The 17658-nt window shown below is 50.1% G+C and overlaps 3 long non-coding RNA genes across 3 annotated transcripts in view; 1 reads left to right on the plus strand and 2 right to left on the minus strand.

The window, feature by feature from the left end:
- The first annotated feature begins 427 nt into the window (after nt 1-427).
- LOC145503744 (uncharacterized) lies at nt 428-7261 on the plus strand. The gene is made up of 4 exons (XR_014051721.1): nt 428-2368; nt 5596-5737; nt 5989-6724; nt 7074-7261. It is a non-coding gene; the product is annotated as an uncharacterized LOC145503744 (long non-coding RNA).
- LOC145503746 (uncharacterized) overlaps nt 1155-17658 on the minus strand; it is a 59179-nt gene continuing 42675 nt past the window's right edge. Inside the window, exons 3-4 of the long non-coding RNA XR_014051723.1 lie at nt 1626-1738; nt 1155-1422 (exon numbers count right to left, since the gene is read on the minus strand). This is a non-coding gene — a long non-coding RNA (uncharacterized LOC145503746). The remainder of the gene's footprint in view (nt 1423-1625; nt 1739-17658) is intronic.
- Nucleotides 8789-17515, minus strand: LOC145503745 (uncharacterized). Its single transcript, XR_014051722.1, has 3 exons — nt 17227-17515; nt 13083-15546; nt 8789-8936 (listed from the first exon to the last, which is right to left on the minus strand). It is a non-coding gene; the product is annotated as an uncharacterized LOC145503745 (long non-coding RNA).

Below are 17658 nucleotides of genomic sequence, written 5' to 3' on the forward strand. Positions count from 1 at the left end.
AAATTTTAAGTAAAGAAACTTAAAACTGAGAATTCCTATACATTAATTCAATTTAGTCTGCAGATTGGAGCAGATCCCTGCAGTTCTATTTCTGTTCAGCTCCTGGTGCCATGTCATGTCAGAAGTGAGAAGCAAGGCTCCTGGCTATTTGGGGACACACGTGCTGGAGGGGTCCTTAAGCTCCCCCAACAGGCTCTAAGCTTGAATCTGGATTCCTCGACTCCCCGTTTGGGACAAGTGGCCTCCCCCTCCTCAAAGTGAAGGTGAGAAGCCTGAGGGACCTGACTCCTGGATGCCAACTTTTGCAAGTCTGGGCTTTCTGGAGCTTGGTTGGCTTGAAGAGGGGCGTGGCCAAATGGAGGTGTGTGTCGTAAAGGGGCATGGTCACAACTGGGGCGTGGTCGCTGCTCCCTCCGCCACGCCCACCGGTGGAAGGAAGGGTCCCTGGGAGGGTAACCACGAGATTCACACGGGCTTACGAGGATTTGGTAGCCCCACAAATCCTCGGTGCCTGGGGCACCCCCTTTGCAGACTAGAGTTGGCAACCAGACAGAACAGTTCTTGAGGCTGCACACCTGGCCTAGGGGGAGGCGCCAGGGGCCAGGTGCAGCCCGGGGCAGGAGGAGGGACTGCAGGAAGCCGGGCCGGGCTCCAGCGCAGGGCGGAGCCTCCCAGGGAAGGGCCGTGCCCTGTTCCTCGCTTACTCATTCATCCAGTTTGCACCATTGTGTGGTCTGGGTGCGGGTCACGGTACCAGGGGAGCCGGCCAAGACCAAACACACAGCCCTGCCCTCAGCGGGGCTCAGAAGGGGTCAGCAAGGTAAGGGAGAGGTGGGATCAGATCAGGACTAGGGAACAAGGGCTTCGCATCCCCCTCTCTCTGCCTTGAGAAGCCACTGGAGGATTCTGAGCCTGCGAGAGACATGGTTGGACTTGCATTTTAAAAGGATGGTTTGGGCTTCAGTGTGGAAAACAGGCTGAAGGGGAACGAGAGGGTGAGGCCTGGAGACGGTCAGCTAATACAGAGGAGCAGGGATGGCGGCTGACCCCCGGGTCCCAGGAGACCAGGAGAAGGGGCCATGTTTCCCGTGTGTTTCAAGTTAGAGCTGACAAGACTTGCTGGTCTGGATGAAGATATGAGAGAGACAGGAGTCGAGGACACTTCCAAGTGTTTTGACCTGAGAAAATGAAAGCAAGGTGTTTCCATTTGCTGTGGGAGGGCAGGTTTGGGGTTAGCAGGTGGAGGACACACTGTTTGGAACCGGTTAAGTGTCAGGAGCCATGAGCTGTCCACTGGAGATGTTGGGGAGGCCTGGAGTGCAGGCGGAGGGGGCCGGCTAGAGGCAGGCGTCTTTTGGCAGAGTGGTGTCCCTGGAAAGCTGGTTCTCAGCCCCATGGAAGGAAGAGACCATCCACGGAGAGCTGCGGACAGACAGAAGAGAAGCGGAGTCAGGACCCAGCCCTGGGGCAGGTCCAGGTTAACAGGGAGACGAGCAGGAGGAAAGGTGGGAGGTCAAGAGAAGGGCATATTCAGAGCTGAGGGAGTGACCAGCTGTGCCCATTGCTGCTGGCGAGTAGACCAAAGGATAACCTCTGGGGCCAGCCACATAGCAGTCAGCACTGACCTTGGCAAAGGCTGTTTGGGTGGAGTGGCCTGTGGAGATCACTGATTGCAGTGGGCTCAGGAGATCACAGGAGGAGAGAGGTCGTGGAGAGACCACCCTGTTGATGGAGAGTCCTAGAAGAAGGTCAGATAAACAGGGCTGAAGTTGGCGGATTTGAGGGTCAAGCGTGGTGTTTTATTTTTTCTTTAAATGTGGGAGACATTCCAGCATGTTTGTTGCCTGCTGATAAGGACGATCCTGGAGAGGGGATGTGGGCGACACCGCTGCAGAGAAGCCAGAGAAAGGAAATGGAGATGAAAAGATGCAAAATCCCTCACCAGTTCCATGCTTGGGGGCCGGAGCACTAAAGGCAGCACACTGGACTCCAGTGGGACCAGCATTTGTCCAGCAAATAGGTGGAGGGAAAGGGCAGGGGGCTGAAGGTGGATGCAACCGAGGGATCCATCTGTAACCTGAGTGAGGAGAGGCAGAGGTGATGGGGGGAGGGGAAGAAAAGGGAAAAGGAGGTCACAGGTTGCCGGGCAAGGATGCTCAGGTTCAAGGTCACAGAGGGAGTGTGTGGAAAGACGGGAGGTGGGAAATACAGGAGTCATAGAAAGAGAGGCTGGAAGTGGGGACTCCAGGCGGGGGAGGCTGTCCTTGGAGAAGCCAAGATCCAGGTGTGGCCTTGGAAGTGGCCGCTGAGGGAGAGGCTGAAAGCTCTTTGGAGGAGAGGATATCAGGAAACTGAGAGGTGAGGCCAGGTAAGGGGAGGATGAGGACAGAGGAAGCCCTGGAGCAGCCCTGCTTATCATGGAGGTCTTGGTCTTTTCATGGTGAAGTTGCAAACATTCCAGGGGGCCTGGCTCCAGCTGCAGGGCAGAGGGCTGCCTGAAGCCTCTATGCAGACCACCCTCTGTCCCGCTACATGAGGACATCTCTTGATGGTGGCTTCTGGCAAAGACAATCTTCAGTGTCTTTTTTTTTTTCAATTGTAAAATTCACAAAATACAACATTTACCATCTTAACCATTTTCAAGTACAAGCTCAGTGGCATTAAGCACATTCACGTTGTTGAGCCACCCATCTCCAGAGCGATGTTCATCTTCCCCAACCTAATGTCTGTTAAACAATGACTCCCCTTTCCCTCCTCCCCCATCCCATGGCAACCACACATGCTACTTTCTGACACTATGATCTTTTTTTATTGTTACTATTTTTTGGCCACACTACCTGGCGTGTGGGATCTTAGTTCCCTGACCAGGGATGAACCCATGCCCCTTGCATTGGAAGCGTGGAGTCTTAACCACTGGACTGCCAGGGAAGTCCTCTGACTCTATGATCTTGACTACTTTAGGGACCTCATCGAAGTGGAATTGGGCTACCCTAGTGGCTCAGCAGTAAAGAATCCACCTGCAATTCAGGAGTCATGAGAGACACTGGTTCAATCCCTGGGTCGAAAAGATCCCCTGAAGGAGGGCTGCTAAGTCGCTTCAGTCGTGTCCGACTCTGTGTGACCCCATAGACGGCAGCTCAACAGGCTCCGCCATCCCTGGGATTCTCCAGGCAAGAACACTGGAGTGGGTTGCCATTTCCTTCTCCAGTGCATGAAAGGGAAAAGTGAAAGTGAAGTTGCTCCGTCGTGTCTGACTCTTAGCGACCCCATGGACTGTAGCCTACCAGGCTCCTCTGTCCATGGGATTTTCCAGGCAAGCGTACTGGAGTGGGGTGCCATTCCATGGACAGAGGAGCCTGGCGGGCTATAGTCTGTGGGGTCGCAAACAGTCAGACATGACTAAGTGGCTAACACACACAGACGTAAGTGGAGTCATACAATTTTTGTCTTTTTCTGGTTGGCGTATTTTACTTAGTATAATATTAGTATAATGTTGTAGCAGGTGTCAGAATTCCTTATTAAGGCCCAATAATATCTCATTGTATGGATAAACCACATTTTGTTAATCACTCATCTGTCTATGGACTTTGGGTTGCTTTAACCTCTCGGCTACTGGGAATGATGCTGCTATGAACATAGGTGTACAAATATCTCTTCAAGTCCCCACTTTCAATTCTTTGGGATATACACCCAGAAGTAGGATTGCTGGATCATATGATAACTTGTACATTTAGCTATTTGAGGAACCACCATATTGTTTCCCACAGCAGTTGCACAATTTTACGTTACTACCAGCAGAGCACAAGGGTTTCAAAGTATCCGCATTCTCTCCAGCCCTTTACTTCCTGTTGCTTTTTTCTTCTTTTCATGTTGGCCATCTGACATCAAAGTTCATTGACAAACATCGTCTCATTTGGTGAGGTAAGAGCATCCCAGGTGGAAGGAACAGCTTGAGTGGAACAGGAGTTTGGAAGCCGGGTGGGGTTGGGGCAGAAACAGCAAGTGACAGGCATGTCTGGTTGAAGCGCAGGAGTGTCATCAGAGCCGAGGCTGGAAATATGGCTGGGTGAGGCTGACCTCAGAGAGCCTCTCAGAGGTCACAGGAGGCACCTGGACGTCACTTGAGAGAGAAGGAGGAGCTCCTGCACAGCTCTGAGCAGAAAGTGATGAGACCGCAGGCGACAGCACTGATTGATCCTTGAGTGAGGGGCACAGGGTGGCCGGAGTGGAAGAGAGAGGAAGCTGGGAAGCCAGATAAGAGATGCTTAGAACATTTCGGAAGAGAAGAGAGGACACTGCTGAGAGACACCCACCACCGTCAACTCCCACTGCCGTGAAGCCTCACGTGGACCCAAACCCAAGGCCAACAAAGCCTTTTACTTCCATTATCTCCACCTGGTGGGTACATGGTTCCCCCAGTGGATAGATGAGGAGACGGAGACTCAGAGAGGGTAAGTAACTTGCCGAAGACCTCGAAGCGAATAAGTAGCAGAGCTGGGACTCAAATTCCAATCTGTTTCCCATCACTCCACAAGCATTTATTGAGCACCTACTGTGTGCCAGGCCCCACACTGAGGGCTGTCTGACACTAAATCATTGCTCTTACCAGCGAGGCTACACCAGCTCATATGGTGGTCAACCTGCAAGCCATGATGCAGGAAGGTAACTCATGAGGGCACGGAGAAACCGGAGAACAACTAGAAACTGGAGAAGGTGGCTAAACCGTTGTGGGCTATTTGATCACACAACAGTCAGACTCACCCAACACAGAATCTTCTGGGTCTGGAAAGGTTGATGGCCAACACAAGAGGGGAAGAGGGAAAGGAGAGTCCCAGGAAATTTCAGGCCATCCGCAGCCCCCTCATCCAGCCAAGAACCCGAACGTCACCCAATGATGGGAGTCCACAAAAAAGGAAAGCTTGGGAAGGCTCCAGTCACAGGCAATTGCAATTTTTGGAGGTCAAAACCGACCACATTTTGTTGGACGCTCACATGTTTCAATCTAATACAAAACGGGGTCGTGTCACTTTCACTGCTTTTCATTCCTTCACCCAACACTGGGTGGGGCCCTACCAAGTGCCAACAGTGGGAACACAGGAACAAACCATGCGTGGCTCCTGTCCCCATGAAGCTGTGGTCTGCTGCAGGTCACAGACGGAAAACACAGTCACAAGTGTAATAGGTGATGGCAGCGTGTCGTAGGGGATTACCTGTCTGGGGGATCGAGAACAGCTTCCCCAGTGAAGTGTGGTCCAAGCTGAGAACCGAAGCATGAGTTGGCAATGCCCCAGCACGGAGGGTAGGAGGAAGGTGTCCCAGAAGAAGAAATCAAGGACCAGAAGCCTTTGGAGGAAAAGACAGGGAAGTCTGGCCAGGATTTACTATGGGAATAACAGGCTGCCAGATAAAGGGAGACCAGGGTTTTCATCTGTTTAGACTTTCAAAGGTCAAGCCAAATAGGGCTTACCATCAAAAACATTTTAACAGGCCTAGGAACTTTGAAGTGTTTCCTGCTGTGTTCTCCCTTTTGCTAACTCAGTATTTTTTTTCCTCTTCTCTCTCGAATTGCCACCACCATGAAACTTAAACCATGAGGCTTTTGTCCCATGATGGGATGGTGGATGACATCTGTAGCACAGAGAGGAAGATTTGTTGCCAGACAGTGCGGGCAAGTCGAAGGCCCTTTCAGGGCAGGAGGAGATGGTCGGAGGGGTCCTAGGGCAGCAGAACGATTCAGGTAGGTTTAGGGGATGGGAAGGGCTTCCCTGGTGGCTCAGACAGTAAAGAATCTGCCTGCAATGCGGGAGATCTGAGTTCGATCCCTGGGGCGGGAAGATCCCCTGGAGAAGGAAATGGCAACCCACTCCAGTATTCTTGCCTGGAAAATCCCATGGACGGAGGAGCCTGGCAGGCTATAGTCCACGGGGTCCCAAAGAGTCGGACACGACTGAGTGACTTCACTTTCACTTTCATCACTTTTATTTGAAGTGGGCTCTTGGAAGACATCACCGAGTTAGGATAAAGACATTAGGATGGGCATCGTCATATGACCAAGGTCCTTATGAGAAGAGGAGGAGACGCATGCAGAGATCGGAGTGGTGCGGCTACAAGCCTGGGGCTGCCAGCAGTGGGCAGAGGCGACGAAGGATCCTCCCGTAGAGGCTTCAGAGGAAACATGGCACAGACAGCACCTTGATCTCAGACTTCTAGACTCCAGAATAAGTAAATATCTGCTGTTTGAAGTCACCCAGTTTGCAACAGCCCTAGTAAACCAACACGGAGGAGAAGAGGTTTGACTCAGAGATGAGAAGTGTGGTCCACAAGGCAAGGTCCACAGTCACCATCATCAGCAAGATGCCCAAAGACCAGTGCATACCAAACCAGCCACACCTGAGCAGGTGCAGTGACAGCAAGCAGGACAAGACACTGCTTCCTCAACCCCTTTAGACCACATAAGCTTCTCCCGGCAGCCAGACACCACCTACAAAAGGAAACAGCAAGGAGACACCCTGGGGGCAGAGGAACTACCCTCACAAGGAGTCAGGGCTTTGAATTGACCGGATATTTACCTGGAAGAGACTGTTTGACAAAGGAGGAGACTGACTTTCAGTTTTGTCACCCCACCTCCTCTACTGCTGCAATGTCAGCAGACGAGGGACGGACAAAGGCAAAATGAGATCAATTCTAGAAAAATCAAGATTTTCACACACCTTGATCCAAGATGGTACGTTTCATCCCACTACACTCATTTTTACATACAGTGTCGATGGAATTGGGGCACCTCCTTAAGCCCAGGTAAAGGAGGGGCTCAGACAGGAAACAGGAAACAGAGGTGGAATCAACTGGCACATACGCAGATCAGGTGATCTGATTTATCATGAGGATGTTCACTGGAGCATGACTTATAAAAGCAAAATGTTGGAAGCAACCTAAATATCCAGCCATATGAGACTGAGTAAATAAATAATTATAAGGGATTACCATTAAAATCAAGCTATCCAAAACTGCTTAATAATAGGAAAGAAGATTGTAGTAAATGGTAAGTAATAATAATTTGTTTTTCATTCGCTCAGTCGTGTCCAACTCTTTGTGACCCCATGGACTGCAGCACGCCAGGCTTCCCTGTCCATCACCAACTCCCGGAGTTTCCTCAGACTCATGTCCATTGAGTTGGTGATGCCATCTAACCATCTCATCCTGTCATCCCCTTCTCTTATAATAATAATAATAGAAATAATAAATACAAATCAGCTTAAAACTGTATCTATAGTACAATTCCAATGTTTATGTGATGTCGCTGTCTCAAGCCTTAACGAACAATGCCCAGAGTCCAGTGACAACACAGCCAAGGTTCATTCACCCTCATGGAACTATCAGGGGAGGGGAATCTCTATTGCACTGAGTCATCTGGGAACACAGGAGCCTTCTGACAATGATCTAGCTGCCCTCTAGGGCCCTGGAGTCCTTCACCAAATCCTTCCCTCTTCCCATCCCGTGAGCAGCAAGAGGAGAGAGCATGGAAGACAAGAAGAGCTTATGGGTCAGGCATGGGTGTGTGTGTGTGTGTGTGGAGAGAGCATGGAAGACGAGAAGAGCTTATGGGTCAGGCATGGGTGTGTGTGTGTGTGTGGAGAGAGCATGGAAGACGAGAAGAGCTTATGGGTCAGGCATGGGTGTGTGTGTGTGTGTGTGTGTGTGTGTGTGTGTGTGTGTGTGTGTGTGTGTGTGTGTGTGTGTGTGTGTGTGTGTGTGTGTGTGTGTGTGTGTGTGTGTGTGTGTGTGTGTGAGAGAGAGCACTCCCTCCCACCTTCCGTTGGTCAGAACTCAATCACATGCCCACCTGCAGGGGAGGCTGGGAAATGTAGTCTAGTTGCCTGCCAGGAAGAGAAAGGAAACAGGATTTGCTGAACACATTACATCTGCCACTGTTAATATGCATTGAAAAAAACTATTGCAAATAAATCACATTCTAACAGTAATTATTTCTGGGTGGTGAAATTTGAGCCATTTAAAATTTTTTTCTTATTTATGTGACTTTGAATTTTCTAATTTTCTGAAATAAACAGTCAGTACTTCTACAGACAGGAGGGGGAAAATGTAATTTATTTATTTATTTTTTTTTTTTTTATTTATTTATTTTTTTTTTTATAAATTTATTTATTTTAGTTGGGGGCTAATTACTTTACAATATTGTAATAGTTTTTGCCATACATTGACAAGAATCAGCCATGGGTTTACATGTGTTCCCCTTCCCGAACCCCCCACCCACCTCCCTCCCCCTCTCATCCTTCTGGATCATCCCATTGCCCCGGCCCTGAGCCCTTGTCACATGCATCGAACATGGAATGGTGCTCTGTTTCACATATGACAATACACATGTCTCAATGCCATTCTCCCAGAACGTCCCACCCTCACCTTCTCCCTCAGAGTCCATAAAATTGTTCCATGCATCTGTGTCTCTTATTCTGTCTCGCATATAGGGTTATCGTTACCATCTTTCAGATTCCATATATATGCATTAGTATACTGTATTGTTGTTTTTCTTTCTGGCTTACTTCACTCTGTATAATGGGCTCCAGTTTCATCCATCTCAGTAGAACCGGTTCAAATGTATTTTTTTTAATGGCTGAGTAATATTCCATTGTGTATATGTACCACAGCTTCCTTATCCATTCATCTGCTGATGGACATCTAGGTTGCTTCCATGTCCTGGCTATTGTAAACAGTGCTGCGATGAACATTGGGGTACACGCGTCTCTTTCAATTCTGGTTTCCTCGGTGTATATGCGGGAAAATGTAATTTAATAATTGACAAAATTAAAGTCCCCAGGCTTCCTGTGGGATTTGGACAGACTTGTTCAGCAGTCAAGCTTCAGGTCAGACTTACGGGTTATATGACCCAAGGAAAGTTACATCACCTTCCTAAGTCTCCACATCTGTAAAATGGAAAATAAAAATATATGTCACATAGAGTTGATGGGAGAATTAAACAAGAAAATGTGTGAAATACCATTCGTGTGGTGCCTGGCGTAGAGTAAGTCTACAGCCAACCAACAGCAGCTGTTTTTCTTTCTGCACCCACGCTACCCTTCCCCGGCTCCGCTCACTCATCCTCTGTGCTTTCTCACTCCCCAGACCGTGTCAGCATCACCTCTCTCACTCTCTCACCTACAACCCTGTTCTGTTTCAGATGGACATGATAGGAATATCCAGGGGGCTTCCCTGGTGGCTCAGTGGTAAAGAATCTGCCTGCCAATGCGGGAGACATGGGTTTGATCCCTGATCTGGAAAGATCCCACGGGCTGAGGGATCACTAAGCCGCTAAGCCACAGCTACTGAGCCTGTGCGCTAGAGCCCAGGAGCGGCAACTACTGAGCCCACGAACTGCAACTACTGAAGCCCAGGGGGCTTAGAGCCTGTGCTCTTCAACAAGAGAAGCCACCACAGCGAGAAGTCCAAGCACCACAGGGAGGGTAGCCCCTGCTTGCCGCAACTAGAGAAAGCCTGCTCACAGCAGCAACAACCCAGCACAGACAAAAATAAATATTGATAAAATTATTTTTCAAAAAAAGAATACCCAGGGACTGCCACCACCACCCCGACCCCTGGCACCTGCCCCCTCCTGCTTCCAGAGGTGCCCAGCCCTGCCCTGGTCACCAAGTCCCACCCCACTGCCCTCTGGACATGCCCCAGCCACGCCCCCTTTCCTCCGCCTTCATCAGTTTCCCCTCCCTGCTGGATAATTCTCACCCGCATTCAAAGGAGCCAGTAACTACTCTCATCTTTACAAAACCTCTGACTGCATGTCTCTCTCCAGCTATCACCCCATTTCTCAGCTCCCTTTTATTACAAAATTTATCAAAAGTGTTATCTGCCTGCTGTGCCTGCTGCTTCTCATCCCAGTCTCTCCAAACCTACTGCCAACAGGCTTCACTCCTCCTCCTGCACCAATACCTGTCTGGTCCAGGTCACCAATGTCCTCCCCTTTGCTAACCTTGATGGCCCTTCTCCTTCCACCTCCTATCTGACCAGAAGCAGCCCTGGCGCTGACCATCACTCCCCCTCGGAACTGAAGGCACATTCTCCTGATTTCCCTCCACCTCCCCACCACTCCTCACCCTTCTTTGCTGTTATATTCTTTGCCTCTTAATATTGGGATGACCAAGACTCAGTCTTCCGACCCCAACAATGGGTTGAATTGTGTCCCTCCCCCCAGCTCCCCAAAATATATGTTGGTGTGTGTTAAAGTGAAAGTGTTATTTGCACAGTCAGATCTGACTGTTCACAACCTCATGAACTGCAGCCTGTCAGGCTCCTCTGTCCATGGAATCCTCCAGGCAAGAATACTGGGTTGCCATTTCCTTCTCCAGGGGATATTCCCCACCCAGGGATCCAACCCAGGTCTCTTGCATTGCCGGCAGATTGTTTATCATCTGAACCACCAGAAAAGCCCTTGTTCAATTGCTCAGTCGTGTCCAACTCTTTGCAACCCCGTGGACTGCAGCCTGCCAGGTTTCCCTGTCCTTCGCCATCTCCTGGAGCTTGCTTAAACTCATGTCCATTGAGTCGGTGATGCCATCCAACCATCTTGTCCCCTGTCATCCCCTTCTCCTCCTGCCTTCAATCTTTCCCAGCATGTTAACACCCTTAAAAAGGAAGGAGATCCTGACTCATGCTACAATGTGGATGCACCTTGAGGACATGAAGCTAAGTGAAGTAAGCCAGTTACAAGAGGACAAATACTGTATAGATTCATAGAGACAGACAGTAGAATAGTGGTTGCCAGGGATTGGGGGAGAGGAGAATGGGGACAGAATTCCAGTTTTTGCAAAATGAAAAGAGTTCTGGGAATGGGTATTGGGACGGTTGCACAAAAACATGACTGTGCTTAATGCCACAAAACTATACACTTCATTTTTAAATTGTTGGCTGCGTTGGGTCTTCACTGCTGTGTGCAGGCTTTTCTCTAGCTGTGGCAAGCAGGAGCTATGCTCTAGTTGCAGTGTGCAGGCTTCTTGTTGCGGTGGCTTTTCCTGTTGTGGAGCAGAGGCTCTAGAGCACATGGATTCCGAAGTCATGACCCAGGTTTAGTTGCTCCCCGGCATGTGGGAGCTTCCTGGACCAGGGATCAAAACAGTGTCGCCTGCATTGCAAGGTGGATTCTTAACCACTGGACCACCGGGAAACCCCAGAACTGTACACTCCAAATGGGGTATAATCTATAAAAATATTGAGTCATTATGCTGGTCACTAATATGATACTGTAAATGGATTATACTTCAATTAAAAAAAAAAAGAAGTCTATACTTAAAAATGGTTAGGATGGTAAGTTTCATGTCTTGTGTATTTTTCCACAATATACCAAAAAAGATGACCTAAAAATATTTCTAATAGAATGCTTTTTAAAAGATATTTTGAGGACTTCCCTGGTGGTCCAGAGGCTAATACTCTGTGTTCCCAATGCTGAGGGCCCAGGTTCAATCCCTGGTCTGGGAACTAGAGCCCACACTAGAGCTGCGACTAAGAATTCAAATCCGCAACTAAAGATTCCACATGTCACAACCAAGGCCCAGTGCAGCCAAATAAATATATATTTTTTAAAGATATTTGAAGTCTCACCCTCACCCTGTACCTCAGAATGTGACCTTGTTGGAAACAGGGTTGTGCCGATATAATCAGTCAAGATGAGGTCATGCACGAGTCAGGCGGGCCTTTTCCAATTTGACTTGTGTCCTTACAAGAAGAGGACAGAGACACACCGTGAGAGATCAGATGACACGTGACAGCCGAGGCAGAGATTAGAGTGGTGCAGCTGCAAGCCAAGGACTGCCGGCCACCACCCAAAGCCAGAAGGAGGCAATGATGGATTCTATCCAGAGTCTCCAGGAGGTATGGCCGTGATGACACCTTGATCTCCAGACCTTTGAGAGAAGCACTTTCTACTGTTTTAGGCTATCAGCTTTGGCTTCCCAGGTGGGGCTAGTGGTAAAGAATCTCCCAGCAAGGCAGGAGACCCAGGTTCAGTCCCTGGATTGGGAAGATCCCCTGGAGGAAGAAATGGCAATCCGCTCCAGAATTCTTGCCTGGAGAATTCCATGACAGAGGAGCTTGGTGGTCTACAGTCCACGGGGTCACAAAGAGTCGGACCCAAGTGAACAACTAATACTTTTGCTTTCATCAGCTTTGGTACTCTGTCACAGCAGTTCCCAGGAAACAATACAAGCTTCCCCTCTTCTCTCACTTCCTGGGTGGTCTCATCAGATCTAGGACCTTTCAGCACCCCTCTGGAGCCCACATTCACATCTTCACCCAGCCCTCCCCACTGAACCTGGAAGCCTCTTGTCAACACCTACCTAGTGGTCTAATCTGCATCTCAAATGTAAAATACTGGAAAAGAACTTCCATTCTCCCTGCCAAACTTGCTTTCTTATCTCAGCTAATGGTTCCTTGTCCACCAAATAGCCCCTGGGACCCAAAACTCTGGGGTCAGCCTTGACCCTGCCTTCCCTCAAAAACCCTCTTCCATCAGCTAATGCTGACAACCAGCTAAAGCCCCATGTGGCTGCTAAACCCCCCACCCCCAAGAAGACCTCTGCTCCCTCATCTCCTGGAGTTGCTGCCCACCTTTTCCCATCCCCACTCCAGTCACATCAGTCATCACACAGCCCAGTCAGTTCTTTTTTTTTCCTTTTCTTTCTTTCTTTCTTTTTTTTTTCGCCACATGGCTTGTGGGATCTTAGTTCCCTGACCCAGGGCCCCAGCATTGAGAGCGCTAACCACTGGACAACCAGGGAATTTCCACACAGCCCAGTTCTCCTTTTCTAAGTACTCTTGTGCTGAGCACTGTTTGTACCACCCAGTCCATCCCAGAGTCCCCAGGGTGCTCCAGCCCACCTGCCCTGCCCTGTGCATGTTCTGCCTTCCAGCCTGCAGCTGAAACCCCACCCTTCTTTTTTTCTTGACCTCAACATCCAGGGGCCTAGGACTGTAGGGTTTCTGGGGAACCACCCCTGGGCCCAGCCCTGTGAAGATGGTGGAAGGTAAAGGAAAAACAAAATCATCTCTGAGATCCTGAAACTCACACGTAGTTGTGGGACAAGGTGGATTTGTACCCAGAACCACCAGGAAACAATTCAACCCAGTGGCGAGAACCGGCCAGAATTCACCCTGGAATGGCCAGGGTTCCTGCTTGTCCTTCTGTCAGAGCCCAAGTCTGTCCCCAACCTTGGCCCACGTGACTGGCAGGGATTGGTACCCTGGGATCCTAAACTCTGATATCTTCCTCTTGCTGGGGATGAAACGTTCCTGAAAAAATCAGAAGGTAACAGTATAACTGGAGATCTTGCCCAGCCCTTCCAACTAGAGGATGGGCCAGACAGGGAACACTGATTCTAAAGATGCCTAGGCTATGAATGAAACCCTAGAAAACCAGAACTGGAAAGAGCCCTGCAGACCTACTCCCTCCTAACTTTTTTTTAATTGAAGTATAGTTGCTTTATACTGCTATATCAGTTTCTGCTGCACAGCAAATTGAATCATCATCCATGTGAAAATGTGAAAGTGTGTTAGTTGCTCAGTTGTGTCCATCTCTTTATAACCCCATGGACAGCTGCCTGCCAGAATCCTCTGTCAATGGAATTCTCCAGGCAAGAATACTGGAGTGGGAGCCGTTCCCTCCTCCAGGGTATTTTCCCAACCCAGGGGTCAAACCTGGGTTTCTCGTACTGTGGGCAAATTCTTTACTGTCTGAGCCACCTGGGAATCATCTATATGTATACCTATATACCCTCTTTTTTGGATTTCCTTTCCATTTAGGTTGCCGCCAAGCACTGACTCCAATTTATGGAGAAATGTGAGGCCCAGGGAAGGGAGGGGACCTCCCCAAGGTCACAGAGAAAATCAGTGTCAGGCTGACATGGGTCTTCTGGTCTCACGGCCGGCCCTGTGTCCACTGAAGCGCCGAAAGGGGGCCCCAGCAGGACTCCAGAGGGAATTTTACCCTTGATGGTGGCCAAGGCCCTGTGTTAAGACTTTCCAACATCATCTCATCAAAGCCTCCCACCACACTTGGGAGGACACCTGTTATTGTCCCTGGTTGTCAGAGTAGGAAGCTCAGTGATGGGAAACATTTGCTCAAGGTCTCATGGCAGTCAGGAGATGAGCCTATTGTAAGCCCAAACTCCTAACACTTCCCTCACACTGCACCTAAGAACTAGAGGCCTACTGTCTGTAAACACAGCCTCACCACTTCCGGTCGCTAAGCCTCAGTCTCCTCATCGGCCAGGGAGGAGGCCACCTCTCTCCTGGAGGTTGTTTCAGGATGCAGCGAGAACACATGTGGCCTGGCCGCTGGGAGAGGCTTGAGAAACAACAAAGGTACAACGGGAAGCTGATCTTCAAAATTTCTGCGAATGTGAAGCGCTTTTCTTCCCTTTTTTGGGTTTGGTTTGGGTTTTTTTTTCAATTTATTCACTGAAGTAAAATACACATAACACAAGAAACGCCGCTTGAACCATCTTTACGTGTACTGTTCAGTGGCCTTAAGGGCATTCCCACTGTTGTACAACCATCACCATCATCCACACATAGAACTTTTTCATCTTCCCAAACTGAGACTTTGTCCCTGTCAAACGCTAACTCCCCATTCCTCTTCCTTTCCTTTTGAAAATGAACCACCTCTTGCCTACATATCCTGGTCAAACAGGCCAGAGAGGGAAGAAGAGGACAATAGGGTGGCAGAAGCATGAGGAAAAGGAAACAGGAAGTGAGTGAAAAGACGGGGTCACAGGAAGTACATCCCGGAAGTTGCTCCCGGGTAGGGGGAGGGGGAGGTCAGGCCAATTCCACCCAAGGCTGAGCCAGCCATAGGTCCCTGCGCAAGGAGGGGGACTCCTCGCTATTGACCACCCGTCCACTGATTCCCACTATCCCTGTTCCAAACAGGGCCCCAGGATGGCCAAGATGCTTTCCTGGCCCAAGCTTGACCTCCCAAGCTTCAGGTTCTCAGCTATTAAATGAGGCTGCAGACAAGGTTGGTCCCACCAAGGCTGTTGTCTGAATCAGTTGACAACAGGTGTAAAGAGCTTAGCAGATCCTGATGCAGAGCAGCGGGCAGTGTCGGCTGCCATTTTGTGCCTGTTATTATTACTCCATCCCGGCAGCCAGAATCTGAGCAAAGGTCCTCTCATATCAGGAAGGAAAGGGCTTTTCCCTCCATTTTATTCTTCCCAGAATAGCCCAAATGGTCTCCTCATACCCACCACCAAGCCCCTGAACTGACTGTGGCCAACAGAGGCTGGCGGATGTGGGCAAAAGAGGCGAGTGACATACAGTGCCCCTGGCGAGGGGCTCATTGCAGGGAGCTTGCGGAGACACGAGGAGGCAGGGGTGAGGTCTCTTGAAGTCGCCATGGTCAGTGCACACTTAGGTTCTGGGAAGGACAATGAAGCGGCCCCTTTACTCAACCTAGGGGTCAGAGAAGGTTTCCTGGGGGAGATAAATAAAGATGGGCGAACAATCCAGAAAGGCCAGGAGGTGTCAGATGCCCTGGGAAATAAAGAGAACCAGAAGTGATTTAGTATTACAGGAGCAAAGGGCAGTGAGGCAGAGAGAGTGAGGATGGGCCTGGGGGAGCCAACAGAGCCGAGTGGGTGGGGAAGACAGGTGGAGGCCCTTTGTGCCCAAGTACAGTTTGAACTCTCGCCTGCAGGTGACTGGGGCCATGGGGCTTTTTTTTTTTTTTTAACTTTTGGCTGGTCTGGATCTTTGATGCAGGTTTTTCTTTAGCTGCAGCAAGCATGGGCTTCTCATTGCAGTGGCTTCTCTTGCTGTGGAGCAGGGGCACTAGGGTGCCTGGGCTTCAGTAGTTGCAGCATATGGGCTCAAGGGCGGCTTCCTGGCTCTAGAGCACAAGCTCAGTAGTTGTGGCCCATGGGCTTAGTTGCTCCTCAGCATGTGGGATCCTCCCGGCTCAGGGGATGAACCCATGTCTCCTGCACTGGCAGGTGAATTCTTTACCACTGAACCACCAGAGAAGCCCGGGGCCTGTATCTTGAAGCACTCACCCTAGGGGCTGGGGACAGACAAGGGGTGAGAAAAAGGAAGATAGAAAGGTGGCCACTGTGAGTATCGTGCCAGAGATGGGGGCAGCCAGAAAGGGAGGAGAGAAGAAAAGGACTGCACAGAGGTTTGGAAGGTCCAACTGTCAGGACTAGTGTGGTCAGCAGAACAGTGCCCCCAAAGACATCCACATCCTGATCCCCACAGGGATGAATATTTTATGTTACTTGGTGGGGAGAATTAAGATTGCAGATGGAATTGAGATTGCTGATCACCTGGCTTTGAGGTAAGGAGAGTATTCTGAATGATCCATTTGGCCAATGTGATCATGAGGGTTCTTAACCTGGAAGAGGGAAAAAGAGTCAATCTCACAGTAAAGAAAGACCCCACTGCCCACTTCTGGCTCTGGAGATGAAATGGGTCACAGGTCTGAGCAACAAGGGTAGCCTCTACACTTGGAAATGGCAAGGAAACGATTCTCCCCCAGGGCCTCCAGAAGGAAGGCTGGGATGCCACCACCTTGAGTTTAGCCCAGTGAGATTCGTGTCAGACTTCTGGAGAATCGCATGGACGGAGGAGCCTGGTGGGCAACAGTCTATGGGGTCCCAAAGAGTCGGACACACTGAGTGACTTCACTTTCACTTTCTGACCTATAGAACTGCAAGAAGGTTCATCTGTGTTGTTTTAATTGCTAAATTTGTGATGAGTTGTTACCGCAGCACTAGGAAGCAGATACAACTGGTGATGGGAATGGGAGGTAGGGGAATATTAAGGGCATCTGGCCTGGAGACTAGAAAGATGGCAATGCCCCAAACAGGGCCACGAGGACAAGATGAGTATCTGTCTACTGCACTGACGTTAGTGGCGCAGCCCAGGTCCTGGCTAGGCACAGAGTCCAGGGACTCAGTGAAGAAATTGGGGTCAGGGATTACATCATCACGACTGGGGATGCAGTAGCCCTTGTAGAATGGATGGATGACAAAATCCCCCACAATTCTTGGGTTTCATTTTTCAAGCATCAAAACAACCATACTCAAGCTTCTGCTTCCCAAACAAGCCAGCGAAAGAGAATTGAAACCTCAAGGACTGAAGTCAAAGCGGGGTTAGAAGATCAGTGCATAAGTAAAGACCCTGTGGGCTCTCACGCCGTCAAAGATGCCCACGTACCAGATTTTTTCCGGGAGGAAAGAGGGCAGGTGGGACTGGCTGGAATCCTCTCCCCCAGAGCTTTCCGCATTAATTCTTTTTTGTTTTTTCTTTCCTCCAAAAATACAAAGAGGCGGAGGTGGCGGGCTCCTCCTCCTTGCAGGAGGAGCGTGGAGCTCACCCCCGCCGGATCCGACGGCCACGCTGGCCTCTCCACAGGCTTCGTTCCCCGCCTTCCCCGGCCCTTTGTCTGGCTCCCGCGCTGCCGCGCACGTGGTCCCCTGTCAAAATCCGGGCGGCTCCGGGGGACACGTGTCGGGAAACCAACGCTCCACAGGCCCCACGTAACCATGGAAACGGTGGCCAATGAGAGTCACGCTCTGCCTGCGGGGGCGGAGCCAAGCGCTGCCAGAGCTGGAGGGGCGGGGCCGAACTGTCAGCGAACTGAGGGCG

Source organism: Giraffa tippelskirchi, chromosome 4 (genome assembly GCF_054371585.1).
Source record: "Giraffa tippelskirchi isolate mGirTip1 chromosome 4, T2T-mGirTip1v1.2.pri, whole genome shotgun sequence".
In the NCBI taxonomy this organism is placed as follows: Eukaryota; Metazoa; Chordata; class Mammalia; order Artiodactyla; family Giraffidae; genus Giraffa; species Giraffa tippelskirchi.